Below are 13,370 nucleotides of genomic sequence, written 5' to 3'. Positions count from 1 at the left end.
AGTTTTCATTAATCTATCCCATTTTAGGGAAAATAGCCTCTTAATTTTCTTAACTGTGTTTCTCAAAGTCCTGTTGAGCTAGACAACAATATTCCAGACAGAGGAATTCAATGGGAAAAACTATAGAAAGAGACAATCCTGTGACACAAAAACCTGGAGCTGAACAGCATTAATGTCATGTAATTTAGTTGCTAGTTTCTGTAAGCACTTGAATATAAATCACAATTTCTACTGAAACTGAATTTAGTAACTAGAAACACAGGGAAGGAAGCATAAAGAAGACCATCTCTTTCTCTTCATTGCCTCTGAACTGTTCCTTGTTTCCATAGGTGCTGCTTCTCATTTAACAGAGACATTAGCATAGAAATAATCTGCATCAAGTCTGCTTCAAAGCTTGGCTCAGTCCCAGGAGTTTTGTCTGCCTAACTATATTAGGATCAAAAATAATTTGAGTCATTATATTTTACATCCAGATTAGCTATAGAAAAGACAACTTTATTTCTATTAACAGATACACATTACAAAATTATTATTCCCCTTATATTCACATAACATGAGAGAGATTGTCACAGCAGCTCATTCAAAGAGCTAGAAAAAAAATTTTAAAAAAATCACTAACACCAGTTTTCTAATAAAACCATCATGTCCAAGTCAGATCAACTACCTACAGTTAGTTTCACATTCTACATGGCATGTTACCTGTAAAGAAACAGCTAAATATTTTTTTTTATCATGTATGCCAATAAATCACAGGTAATTACTCCAAACTCTATTTATAAAACAAAAGAAAACAAAAGGTTCAGCACTAGAAGCACTGTGTTGCACCAGCCAACTCCCAGGGTCTCAGAATCTATCATTAGTAGTTTTATCTACTAAAAAATTAAGCTTGGCTGAGATCATCATGAAATTGGCAATAAATCTGAGATTCTATATAAAGAAAGAGCAAGTTAAAGATACTTTGCTATTCACTTCTCTGTACTGGTAGCTATTTGTTGAAGCATTCAACGTTTATGAATTTCTGCAAACCTAAAAGTAATAACTCAGTCAGCCAGACACAGTGTCCCAGAGTCATGAGCCAGTCAGCAGGAAAAAATAAAATAACCAGTAATGAGTATGATGTATTGGTTAGAGCAGATACTCCTGGATTCTTTATTTAGCTCTGCCAGCAATTAGTATGTGACCTTGAGCAAATTACTCGGCTAAAAAAACAGTTTAAAGCACCAGGTTTATACTGGGCATAGGTATGAATGCACTGTAAATCTCACAGATTTTCAAGTGCAAATAGGAAATTCAGGTTCCCTTACACTTGTACATTATTTTTAAAGAGAGCTGCAAGAAAATAAGAACTGTAAGTTCCACACCTTCTTCCACTGAATGTTGCCTCTAAATCCTTCGAAAAAATGTTAAACACAAACTTTTAATGCTACAGTATCTATTTATATTGTGTATACTATCACAGTGCTCTTACAGTGCTGTGTAATGACGAGGCTTTGTTATGTAGTGTTATTAGAGAGCTGTTTAACAACGAGTGTAGGATAGAGATATGGAACCTGAGTACCTCAAACTTCTCCACCGTTGCCTAATGTCCTCTGTTTGGACAATTAATGGCAGGGAAACGAAGCCAGATTCATCCCACCCAGCATCAGGCATGTCAGGGAGCAGCGAGGTGCAGTTGGTCCATGAAGGGAGCTGAGCCTGGAGCAGAGCGCAGGAATAAGGCAGAGAACTTACCAACATGTAGCCAGGATGCAGAGCTGCAGGTCCAGGTCGGGATCAGGGCCAGAGGCAATGGTCAGGACTGTACACAATCCAGTGATTACCCAGGAAGTCCACAGCAGCAGGGCAGGGTGAGGACAAAGCGGGAAACCGAGCCAGCAGGTTGGGGGCAGGGGCAGGATGAGACCAGGCACAGACCTACCTTCTGCACAGCTCCTGTCAGCAAAGGGGCTGCCCTTGGACTCCACCAGCTAAACTCTGATTTAGCCAGCTAAACTCCAAGAAGGAGGATGCCCTCAGGTCCTGCCCAGTGCACTGAGGGGCAGAAAGAAGAGAGCTCGATGCTCCTCCATCAGAAGAGATGTTCATGCAGAGTGTTCCTACACCTGATATCTGACACACCTTCTGGAGCTGCTTCTCAGTCTTGTGAGTTCATCAACTTCTGTGCTGCCTCACATACGTGCTGAAGTGGAATGAAAGAACCTGGGTCAAGCATTCCTTCCTAAGACTGCAACCTGTGAAGAGCAGGAGACTGAACTCAAACCACCAAAATCTCATGGCTATCAGTAAAGCCATTGGAATCTGCTCCTCCCTTTCTGATAGGATCTGAGCTCCTTAGCTTTGGATTTCAGTTATATTTTATTCAGCTTTGGAAGGATTATAAATCCCAGTCATGCTGGGTAGATTCCTTAAGACATGTTCCCCATGACATTCAAAACTCTGGATGAAGAGCCCCATATAGGCACTGAGTAGCATGTCTAAACTAGTATTTTTAAGATGTATTTTTACATTTACACGTTTATCAGAGCTTCAGATATCTCCTTGTGGCATGCAACTAGAAGCCAGTAAGGTTGCCATGTGCAGATAAAATTAGTTAGCATCACTGGTATAATTAGTACAGAGACAGCCCTCTCAGAGGGATAAAACAGTTTCTTTTCCAAGATCTGCTCCTGATTTTTCCTTAAGCCCTTTAAGACAACAGGCACATCTATTAGGCTTTCTATGACTACATTTCACCCTCTATTAAATAAATTAAAAAAAAAAAAAAAGAGAACAACACCAGGTTTCTCAAAATACCACCTCAATGAAGAGTTTTGGGATCATAAGATACAGAGCATCAATAACTGATCCTGCCTGCAAACCACAGGGAGCCTGGACCAGCTGTAACTCTTGGAACAGCTCTGCTCATTTTGCAGGATTTTTGCCTGAGAACAGAGTGCATTGTTGGTTTACTGATTATCTCACGTATTCTAAGGGTATCTCTGCCACTGGATGCAGCTGAGTCATGAGTTATGAAATAGTGATTTGCATGACCACAAATAAATACCTTGTAAACAGATCTAGTGGGGTGGAGTGTTATTGTGTCTGTGCTTGCATAACACTTTTTTTTCAGCAAAGCTCTATGAGGTGGTATTAAACTGACATTGATTAAAAGTTACAGAATTCAGTTATATTTAGAACTTAATTTAAAATCTTAAAAACACCCCGAGGCTAGCTGTAGGAAGACAAAGCATCATTTTCTAATTAATTTTAATGGAAACACTTTCAAATTTTATTTTATTGAAGAGAAACTGAATTTGGAATATTTGCACAGCCTTTTAGAATGAAAAATCACTTTGTCAGATACAGTTAATCTGAACAAGTTTCCTACAGCATCATCTTTTTTTATACTATCCTCTCTCATAATATTGGTAACTCCCTGGCAATCTTTAGGTAAAATACATTTTCTCAAGATTTTAGCTTAAAAAACATTTCAAATTCCGAGGGAAAAAAGATGTGAAATCAAAGATAAATATCAGATTTTTTTCTTTGCTTTAAAACAATTAGAGGAAAACCCAAATTTCTGTTAGAGAAACAGAGAAAATAGAATTTTTCTAACTCAGCCAATCTGCCCCATCAATGAAAGGGACAAGAATGCTGAAAAGAAAAAAAACAGATTAAAGAGCTACTTGAGAGGTGGTGGTCACTGAAGAGATAACCCAGTTAAATTAAAATGACTAATATCTGTTTCAAGATGCTACTTTCTTTTCAAGCCATTTTAATCTATTTGTTGTGATATTCTTTTTGTCCAGACTTTACAAAAAAAGACCATGTTTTGAGATGTACCCAGCGCCCGGTCTGTGTGTCAGTGAACTTGTACACAGTATGTCAAACAACTGGGCTAAACATTCGCTTATTACCTACATCATTTATTTACTTACTTTGTTTTTGAAATTAGATATCTAAATACTTAGATAATTTTAGAGATGAAAGGAATTTGCACAAGAATTAGGACTCACAGAGTTGAGGCCTTGGTGTATTTTTATGTTTTGTTTCCTACTATCTGGGGTCAACTTTGATTACTTATCAAAGATGAGAGAAAGAAAAAGAGAACCTCATTCATGTTCCTCCAGCCTTGACACTGTTGAAACAGCTACAGACTCTGCCTCAAGTTTTAATAACATTAGAACAAATCTAAATTACACCCTGCAATTCATGGTCAAATCAGCAGTTTCAGCTCCTGAGTTAACTCAAGTGCAGTTTACAATAACCATAACTCTTGCAAAGTGTATCAGCTCAGCTGCATGAGCAAAAAGGAAGTAAATTTAGAGGGTAGTATATGGGCTCTCTCTCAACTGAGGGCTCTGGAAGGGGACTTTTATATTTAGGGCAACAATATTTCCCTTAACATCAGTGAGTCTGTTTGCTCGTGTATTCCCCAAAGTGATTGTGGTTCAACCTGAAGCAAAAAAAAAAATTAGGTAGACTCCTGCAGAATCATAATGAGTTTCTCTACAAGCAACTGATTGACCCTTTGAAGTTTGTTTTTATCATGAATGTCCATACAATTGCATGAATGATTTCCACCTTTAAAAACTACTCTGTTTCCATGCACAACAATTCTTCAGCTTTGCCCACGCTCAGCCATCTGTGGATAGATGCAATACCGTGTGGCTTATTTGATCAAGCATACAAAATTGAAAGTATTAAATAAAAGCAGTGTTGATATATTCACTCGTGCCTCTCCTGTGATGGGCATTTTGAAACAAATATTGAGAAAAAAATGTGATCTTTTTACTCATAATTTATTACACAACTTACATTTAGGGCTATGCAAACCCCTTCCAGATCCCAGGACACCGCTGCAGCTTGGCCTCTGCTACCCCAGCACTCAGGCTTTCAGGTTCAAAACAAAATATTTACACTTGTTAACACAATATGTATGTGCAAAATGAGTGCCACATGTAAAAATAAGAAGGCAGTCAGGCAGTACCATCCTACTGGGTTTTTTTACAGAAACATTATAAAATATTAAGTTCAAATAATTTACCCAAAAGATTAGAAGATTGCAGGTTGAACTCCCAGGCACTTCAGAAGTTTTTAAAGACCCATGTAGTAGCTCCAGTGATGCTAAAGCATATTTTTTATAATTAGGTAACCAGCTTCTGCAAAAGTCATATACATGTATATCACCATTATTAAAGAGTTTTAAAAAGTCTACATCTTTTAGCCAACTAATTGACTGATACACTCACTGTATCAACAGTACACAGCCTATTTTCCTTATTAGTACTCCAACAGTATTTTTCAAGATTTCAGACCTACATGCTTTATTACAGCAAATTAAAACATTTAAGCTATCTAAACCCCAAAATAATAGAATAACTTATATATGATTTATTGCTTTCACATCCTCAGGCACAGTGGATGTTTTCCAAAACCCAGCTTTGAGAAGAAAGTATTTATAACATATATATCTATGTCTATATATATATATAGCATATGTGTATAGACTTAAGTCTCATTTCAAATAATAAGGTTGACATGGAGTATCATTGGTGTTTGTTTCCTTAATTTCTAATTATATTTTCTCATCCTGAAGTTAAACAAACTTTCTGCAACCTATTTTGGTAGGATCTCCTCAAGGTTCCAGTTTGACATTGCCTTTCAGATCAAAAGGGAACCTATTCAATCAAGTTCAAATACATTTCAGATATACGACGTCAGCAATGTAAGTTAGAGGCATGACTGTAATGAGCTGAAGGATAATCACTGCTCACTAGTTCACACTGGAAACATTTATCACGAAACTTTCTCTTAAATGAAACCTTGCAATCCAACAGCAATATCTGTCAGCTGAGGAGAGACATGACAGAATTGTTCAATAAAAGTCTTGTTCATTAGAACTTGGATTTTTTTTTTCCCTTTTTAAAGCAAGGATGTCTTATGATTAAAATATCATTATAAATGAGATGGTAGCCTGTCATGTGGAAAATTGAGATTCTCTGGTTCTAGTGAACTGCCTCCCAGCCTGAGGGTTTTTAGCTAACTTAAGTGACAGGCCTCCTTGTCTCACTAATTTACACATTTAATTTTTCATTATCTGTTTTCATGTAGACTTTTTATTGTTTAATGTGCTTCAAGATACAAAATATGCTGGTTGTCTTCTTGCTTTTATTAATATGCACTCATATGTATCTATGGTCATATACAGAGTTCTATATACTGAGAATTTTTTTGAAAGAAGATATTAAAATCCATAGACATAACCCCCACTAAAAGAAGAGTTTATTTTTCTCGAATGACTAAAATGTAAAGGAGCTGCACAAGCATTAGATTTTTATTTTTGGAGGGTCTCTTGTTCTTGAATGTTAAGTTTTGACAGCCACACTGAACAGTTCCATTAGTGCACCATTTTTTTCAGTTCTTTCATGATTTTAACATAGATTAGATTGACAGTAACCACATTTTTCCTTCAGGGCAAAAATATATGTTTTCCTATTAGATTTTGAAGGGATTAACATCAATGGTTGACCTCAATTTTTGCAGACTATTCTACTAACAGCACTCCTATTATATTTGCCAATCAGTTAAAGGACTTCTGTCAGACCCAAGTGCTTTACCTCCATCAGCTATGATCAAAGGGGGTCAGGACCTCCAATTTTAGAGGATATTTTTTCCTTCTTCCTCTCCCAGGAAGATATCAAAAGACCATGTTTTAGTGACTGATAGTCACAGGACGAATTCATACTCCAAGTATGAGACCAAAAGGAGTTTCTTAGAGCAGGAGAGAAGGCAGAGCAGCAGCAACAGCCACGTCTGGGATATTCACGCACCAGGAAAGATAAAATTTCCTGAGTGTTTGTACCTTTTCCTAATTTCCCACGTCATAATTGGTCACTGGCACAATGAGTCATGGAGTCTAAGCTGTGTGTCAGCAGGCAGATCTAAATCTCACTGAAGCCAAAGAGAATGTTACCTATTAATGCCAGGGTAAATCAGGCCCTTTTGTCTTCTCCTTTCCCAGACTTTACTAGGATGACTAATTAAGTGCATGTATGAGGGTATCTAACTTTGTTTCAGGGAAATATAGTTGCATGAAGGTGGTATTTCTCCATTTAGGGAACAGAGAAAAGAAGAGAGAGGGAATCAGATCCCCTAGAGATTTGAATAAGTTCTTTCCTGATGCAAGGACATTGTTCTTAGTTACTGGAAAGCTTCATTTCAGCCACGTACTGAGGAATATCCCAAACCTGCCTATATTTAGCAAAATATTTAACTAATAAATAGGTAGGCATTAAAGACAATGAAGTAAACAATGCTATGAAAAAATTCATCTGAAGAAATGGAAATAGTCATCACAACTCACAAGACTGAGGACTCCACGTTTCACAGAGGTGTTTGCAAACAATCCATAATTTAAAATGGTGAGAAAAAAAAAAAAGTTGAATCCTGTTTGTATATTACTTAAGAGGATAAATTAATGGGATAAATTATTCATTCTGAAATATTCACTGCGCTTTACTAATTATGACAGCAAACACAATGCAGGAATTTGATAACTTTCACTGTCACATACAAATGCAAAGACATGCCTGGAGATGCACTGCAGGCCAAAGGGAATGGGAAGAGAGATAATTAAAGATGCTTTAATAGGTTTTCAAAGTTGCTAAGATACCGTCAGGTAGCGTAGCACATCTTGGACAGCCACAAACATCCAAGACTATGTTCTAAATATTCATTTCCTGTAGCTTTGCTTTCATTTTGCCTTTCCTTTCTTTTGCATTTCCTCCACTGCTTCTTTTTCAAACTTTCCTGTTAATTGCAAACGTCTTTAGATAAAACATCACCGTCTGACAGGAAGAAATATTTGTGTTCAGGATTCACTATATCCACGCAGCAGTGAGCAAGTCTTTAAAGCTTTTCTGAATAATAAAAAGCACCACAAATATAAAGATGAAGTTATCTGCAAAAGCATGACTTGTAGCAGAGCAGGCAGCTGAGGAGATATATGTTTACTGCTTCTGATACAGTCAGGAAAGTAACAGGAGATAGAGCTTTCTTCAACTGTCACACATGGATTTTTCTAGTAGCATTACATCTTCCTGTGTAATTGAAAAAGAACATTGGGGGCATTTACATTAGACACAAATGTGAAGATGGAGTAATGTGAAAGAAAATAGCTTTACAGATGTGACATAAAAATAATAATCTCAAATAAATGGTTCTGATCTCACTACCTGCCTGAAGCTTATACAACAGAGCAGTATGAGTAAGTGTGCATCTGCTAATATAATAATATCATATATAAATATATATATTAATAATGGGTATTGAATCATTTAGGTGTCAGTTTAATCCTTGTAATAATCGTATTCAGACACACATACACAAAGGCTTCACCATTTTTAACTAACACTAACAGTGATTAAAGATCTTAGAGCAAACATTCCTCAAATTAAAATTAAAAGCTAAATTAACTATAAGTACCGAACAAAAATCACTTCAGTTCTGATTGCCTTGACACAAAGCTGGATGGAAAAATTCTCTTCAGCCTTGCTTTTGGTGTCCATTTTTGCCACGCAGATTTTTGTACAGATGCATTCCAACCCAGACTTAGCAATGTTCTTTGAAAACAGAACGGCAAATGCCTACTGAACTTTTCTTTTAAAACTTAACACCTAAGATCAAAGACTAATTCAATTAATTTTAATCTCTAAAGTTATTAGATCTGGGGGCTTTATTATTAACATTTTTTAGGCTTTTAATCCTTTATACAATGACTTATGCAGGCACATAATATCCCAAATGATAATAACCACACTGCGAATTCTAATAAATTTTTATCTGGCACAAATCATATATAAAGCTGTCAGCTGAGCTCCTTCTCTGTAGAAAAGAAACAGAAAATCCTGCACATGATGGAAACAAGGGGTGATAAAGACTACAGATACCAGTGCACTATTTGCAACTAATCATTTATTCAGAGATCAGAAATTGTTTCCAGGCAGACACTGGGGCAGTTCTTGGCACTTAACATGATCCTCTTTCAAGCAACTTGGTGTTAAAAAGGGATATAAAGCATCCCAAGGACTGTGACATGCAGAAATAGCTTTCAGCTGCCTTTTCTCTCTGCATTGTCTGCAGTCATGAGAGGCAAGCCCTGACCCCACTGAAGTCAACACCATTTCTGTCATTGCTGGTAGCAGGACTGAGCTTTATCACTGTTTTTATTAATAATTTATTCTTTAAAATGACTTTATGTGTATTTTGGAAGTGGCTTTGCTTTTTCCATTGAAGTGAAAAATTGATGCAAACCCAAAACACATCTGGAGGATGTTACCAGCTCTGATATTAGGATAAAACTAGTTGAGAAAAAAAATTAGATCGTGCTTATGTTGATTCTCTACTCTTGCTGCTTCCCTAAGCTCCAGTTCCATTTGAACTATTTGAATACTATTTACACTGTTATACACTTGCACTTCTTATTTCCTGATCAAAATTCTCTATCAAGATACTATGGCACTCACAAACTCTAGATTTGATGTAATGACACACTAATATTCTCCTGGACAGAATATAAACTTAAGAATTTTAAAAGTCACTTGCTTCAGCAACCTGAGGCTGTTAAAAAAAAAACAAACAAAAAAAAAACCCCAAAACCCCCAAACAAAAAAAACCAAAAAAAACCCAAAACCAACCAACCAAAACAAACAGAAAACAAACAAACAAAACAACACCCAAACAGACATATTTCATATCCTTAGAAATATGTGGGTAAGGATGTAGGGAGTCTCAGCCATACCAAATGACATCTAAGTGTAAGCTCAAATTTAACAACCATTTTTCTATCATAAAGGAATTGCTTATGAAGAATTTCAACAGCTCATATAAGCTGAAAAGTGTAAGTTCTTTTGAAAACACAAGAGATTATACCAAATTCCTCTAAGTTTGCACATGCACTTAAATTTCTACAAACCCAGTAAGCAAGAATTGAATCTTACCAATTTCTCAGAGGTGTCTTTTCATTAAATATGGAGTACAGCTATGAACTGCATCCTTACATACTTCTGACATGCATCCACCACCAAACTGGAGTGTGATACTGAGATATTATTCCTACTTCAAAGCACTTAGAAAGTTAAATCTTAACATCCACAGCTTGAGTTGTTAAAACATCACAGTCTGTAAACTTATTTGGGACAGATTGTTAATTCTTTTTTAATTATGGAAGTATTATAGCACAGACAAAATTAGATGCGTTTTATTTTGAATGTTAAATATTGTTAATGGTGGTGAATAGAGTAAAGGATTATTGATTAACTGTCAAGTGTACTTGGTAAATGGTCCATGTGTTTAATCAATGAGTTAGTACCCTGAGGAGAGTGATCCTTAAAGTACTTAGCCAAGTTTAGAGATTGATAGGCTTCTGTTTTATTTTCAACTTACTAAGCATCTGCTGTGTGTACTGCAAAGTATCTTTGTCATTGGCCTGAAAATAAAACATGTTTTTGTGGATATATTATGTACTTATAGCTGGCAACAACCATTTCACACTTGCAAATTAAACCAATCCCTGTCAAGTGACTGAGAGTCATGTTGATTTCAGTAAATCCAGAGAGATCTGGTAAACTGTCAGGACGAGTTTGGTTAAATGTTAACAGAGTTCAAAAGGAGAGCAGAGAGCATCAGTTCTAGTGAATTCCAAAAAGTAATTTGTGTCAAGTTCACTTGAAGGGAAAAAGAGTAACAGAAAAGGTATTAAAACCCTAGAGAACCACGTTCAAACCTTCTCTTACAGTTTTTGGCCTCTGTGTGCTTTGGCATTGAAATAATTGTATGCAAAGCTCTTTAAAGATCAATCACTGCCTACTTGTTAACTATATTTAATACAACAGGAAAATCATTCTACTCCATGGGTTCATACAGAAGAGTCCAAGACCTAAAAGGCTAACTTACTACTGGATGACAAATTAACAGAGACTGAATTTCTTGTTTACTTCTATGGAAATATATGATCGAGAACACAGACAGAAAGAAAGCATAAAGCTCTTTGAAAAACAGCTGTAATTAATACAGAAGCTGACACCAAAGGCTGCCTTTTGCACCCTCAGAAATGACCTGGTGTTTCCAGCCACCAGTCAGGATGGTTTATAACCAGCTTCTGACATTCAGAATACTGACATGGAAAAAAGACAATGTCTTCAAGAGTGGCCACTGTGCTGAGCCAGCAGGAGCAATATTGTACATCAGTGATAGTGTGGAAAATTCTGCAAGAACACCTGGGCCGTGCTTGGCCAAAATTTCCACACAAAACCAGTTTAAAGTTCATTAGAACTGTATTGTACGGTCCTTGAACTCAATCAAGGTCAGTGTGAATTACTCTAGAGGAGTTCTCAGGATACCTCTGGACGTACCTCAGTCTATTCAGACTCTGTTGGATTCCACACGTGTTTCTGTCAGTTTGAAAGTTGAATATATATGAATATAAAACATTATTTTTGCTGAAGTCTTACATAAACATTCCTTCTGGATTTGTTCTTGAGGACTACTCCACTCAAAGCACTTAATGCAACACAGTACACCACTTGTAAGACAACAAATATTTCCTTTTTTAATTTTTCCTATAACTCCATCTCCTGCTATTGCTGTTATTAAGCGAAAAGAGGGGAAAAAACCCCTTTATTCAACATTTAATGAATCTGGCTTGTTTGAAAAACTTGATTCCTATTCTTGTGACACTCTTCAAAATCCTAACATCAGAGCATATTTATTTAAAGCCATCCATGTTGAAGCTACTGCAACAATCATGGCAGTTTGCAGTAAGTAAATAGGTACTGTAAGAATAGCCTTAGAAAGGTACTGAACTCCCATTTTTAACCATTTCCCTTCAATAAAGGTGTTTTTTCCCCCTCATCCATCATCTCCACACAGGAGACTTGGATAGAAAAGACTTTATCAGACTGGGAACTGAGTGGGCCTTATCAAGCACCAAATAATTGCCAAATTGTTCCAACCCAGCTGTGCATTGTTCCACTTCGTGCTTCTCCTTGATATTCACATCCATCTTGTCAGAGCCCCTCCATCAGAAAATAATAATATTCTAGACCTTTTCCAGAGTAAAATAATATTCAAAAGGAAAGGAAAAGAGATTAATTTGAGCACAAAACCAGGAGAAATGCAACCTGACCTCTTCCTTACCTCTAAGCAAACACAACCAACGACCTTAGTTTTGCAAAACCATTTTTTCCAGTTCCATGCAGAGGTGATATCACTGCAGCAATCATCATATTAAGGTGTAAGTTATTATTTAAGTAAACCTTCCAGCAAATGATGGCTTTTTCAGAACTAAACATGCTATTTTATTAAAATTTCCCTACAAATTTGAATACAAAAAAAAAATAAAAAAACCTGAAGGAAGTTATCATATTTACTGCAGACATCAGAAAAAGCAGATGTTCCTCATAATCCAAATAATAATACAAGACACATAGCATTGTGACATTTCAGAAATTAAATTTTTCCTCCCCATGTGCAAATTTACAAGCTGAACAACTACAGCTCTTGGAAGGCTGAAGATTATGTGCTTCTAGTGAAGTTCTCCATCTCACAGTCCCACATTTGGCAAAACCTCAGCTCTGTCACAGGGGGTTTCCCCACAGGGAGTCCCACAACTTGCCTCCTCATCTGTTTCCTTATTTCATTAGTTAATATTTGGGGAATATTCCACTGCACAGACATACTAAAACTTCAGTTCACTGGGCAGGAGTGTCAGCTGCAATGACAGAACTGCCATTTGCTACCTTGAGTTTCTCAGGGTTTCCCAGTATCTCATACAAGTTGGTGCCATTGTGCACAAAGTATTAAAAGACGAGGTAAAAGTAAACTTGCCTGACTTCAATAACTCAGGGAGACCCACGAAGAAGATACAGAAATACATACAAAAAAGCCTTCCCAAGCTACTACATAACTGAAAGCAGAAATCCAAAGGCTTTGTTTCTTTCTTTCTTTTTGGACTAAGTATGGATTGACAACCAAGAATCACAAAGCACAGGCTTCACTCTCTTTTCCTGTGCAATAATGCTCAAGCAGAATCTCTTCACAAACCCAGCACTGCCTAGCATGACTTTGCCTATTTTCAAAGCATGTTACATAAATCACAAGTTTTCTTCACTTTTCAACACCAGCTTTGTGCCTACCCCACACAGCTGTGAACTGAACCTTTGCACACAGCAGGAAATTTCTGACCACTGCAAGCAGTTTCACATCTATTTGACATGTGCATTGCTTTACTAAGCACAAACAACCACCAAAAAAGCCAGGGAAAGGTCTCCATAACTATTAGACTCTCAGTTTCCACATTACTTCATGCAAATCATTCTGAGGGCTCTTTA

The sequence above is a fragment of the Lepidothrix coronata genome, unplaced genomic scaffold (genome assembly GCF_001604755.1).
Source record: "Lepidothrix coronata isolate B3197 unplaced genomic scaffold, Lepidothrix_coronata-1.0 Scaffold2, whole genome shotgun sequence".
Classification (NCBI taxonomy): Eukaryota; Metazoa; Chordata; class Aves; order Passeriformes; family Pipridae; genus Lepidothrix; species Lepidothrix coronata.
This window is presented reverse-complemented; position numbering follows the sequence as displayed.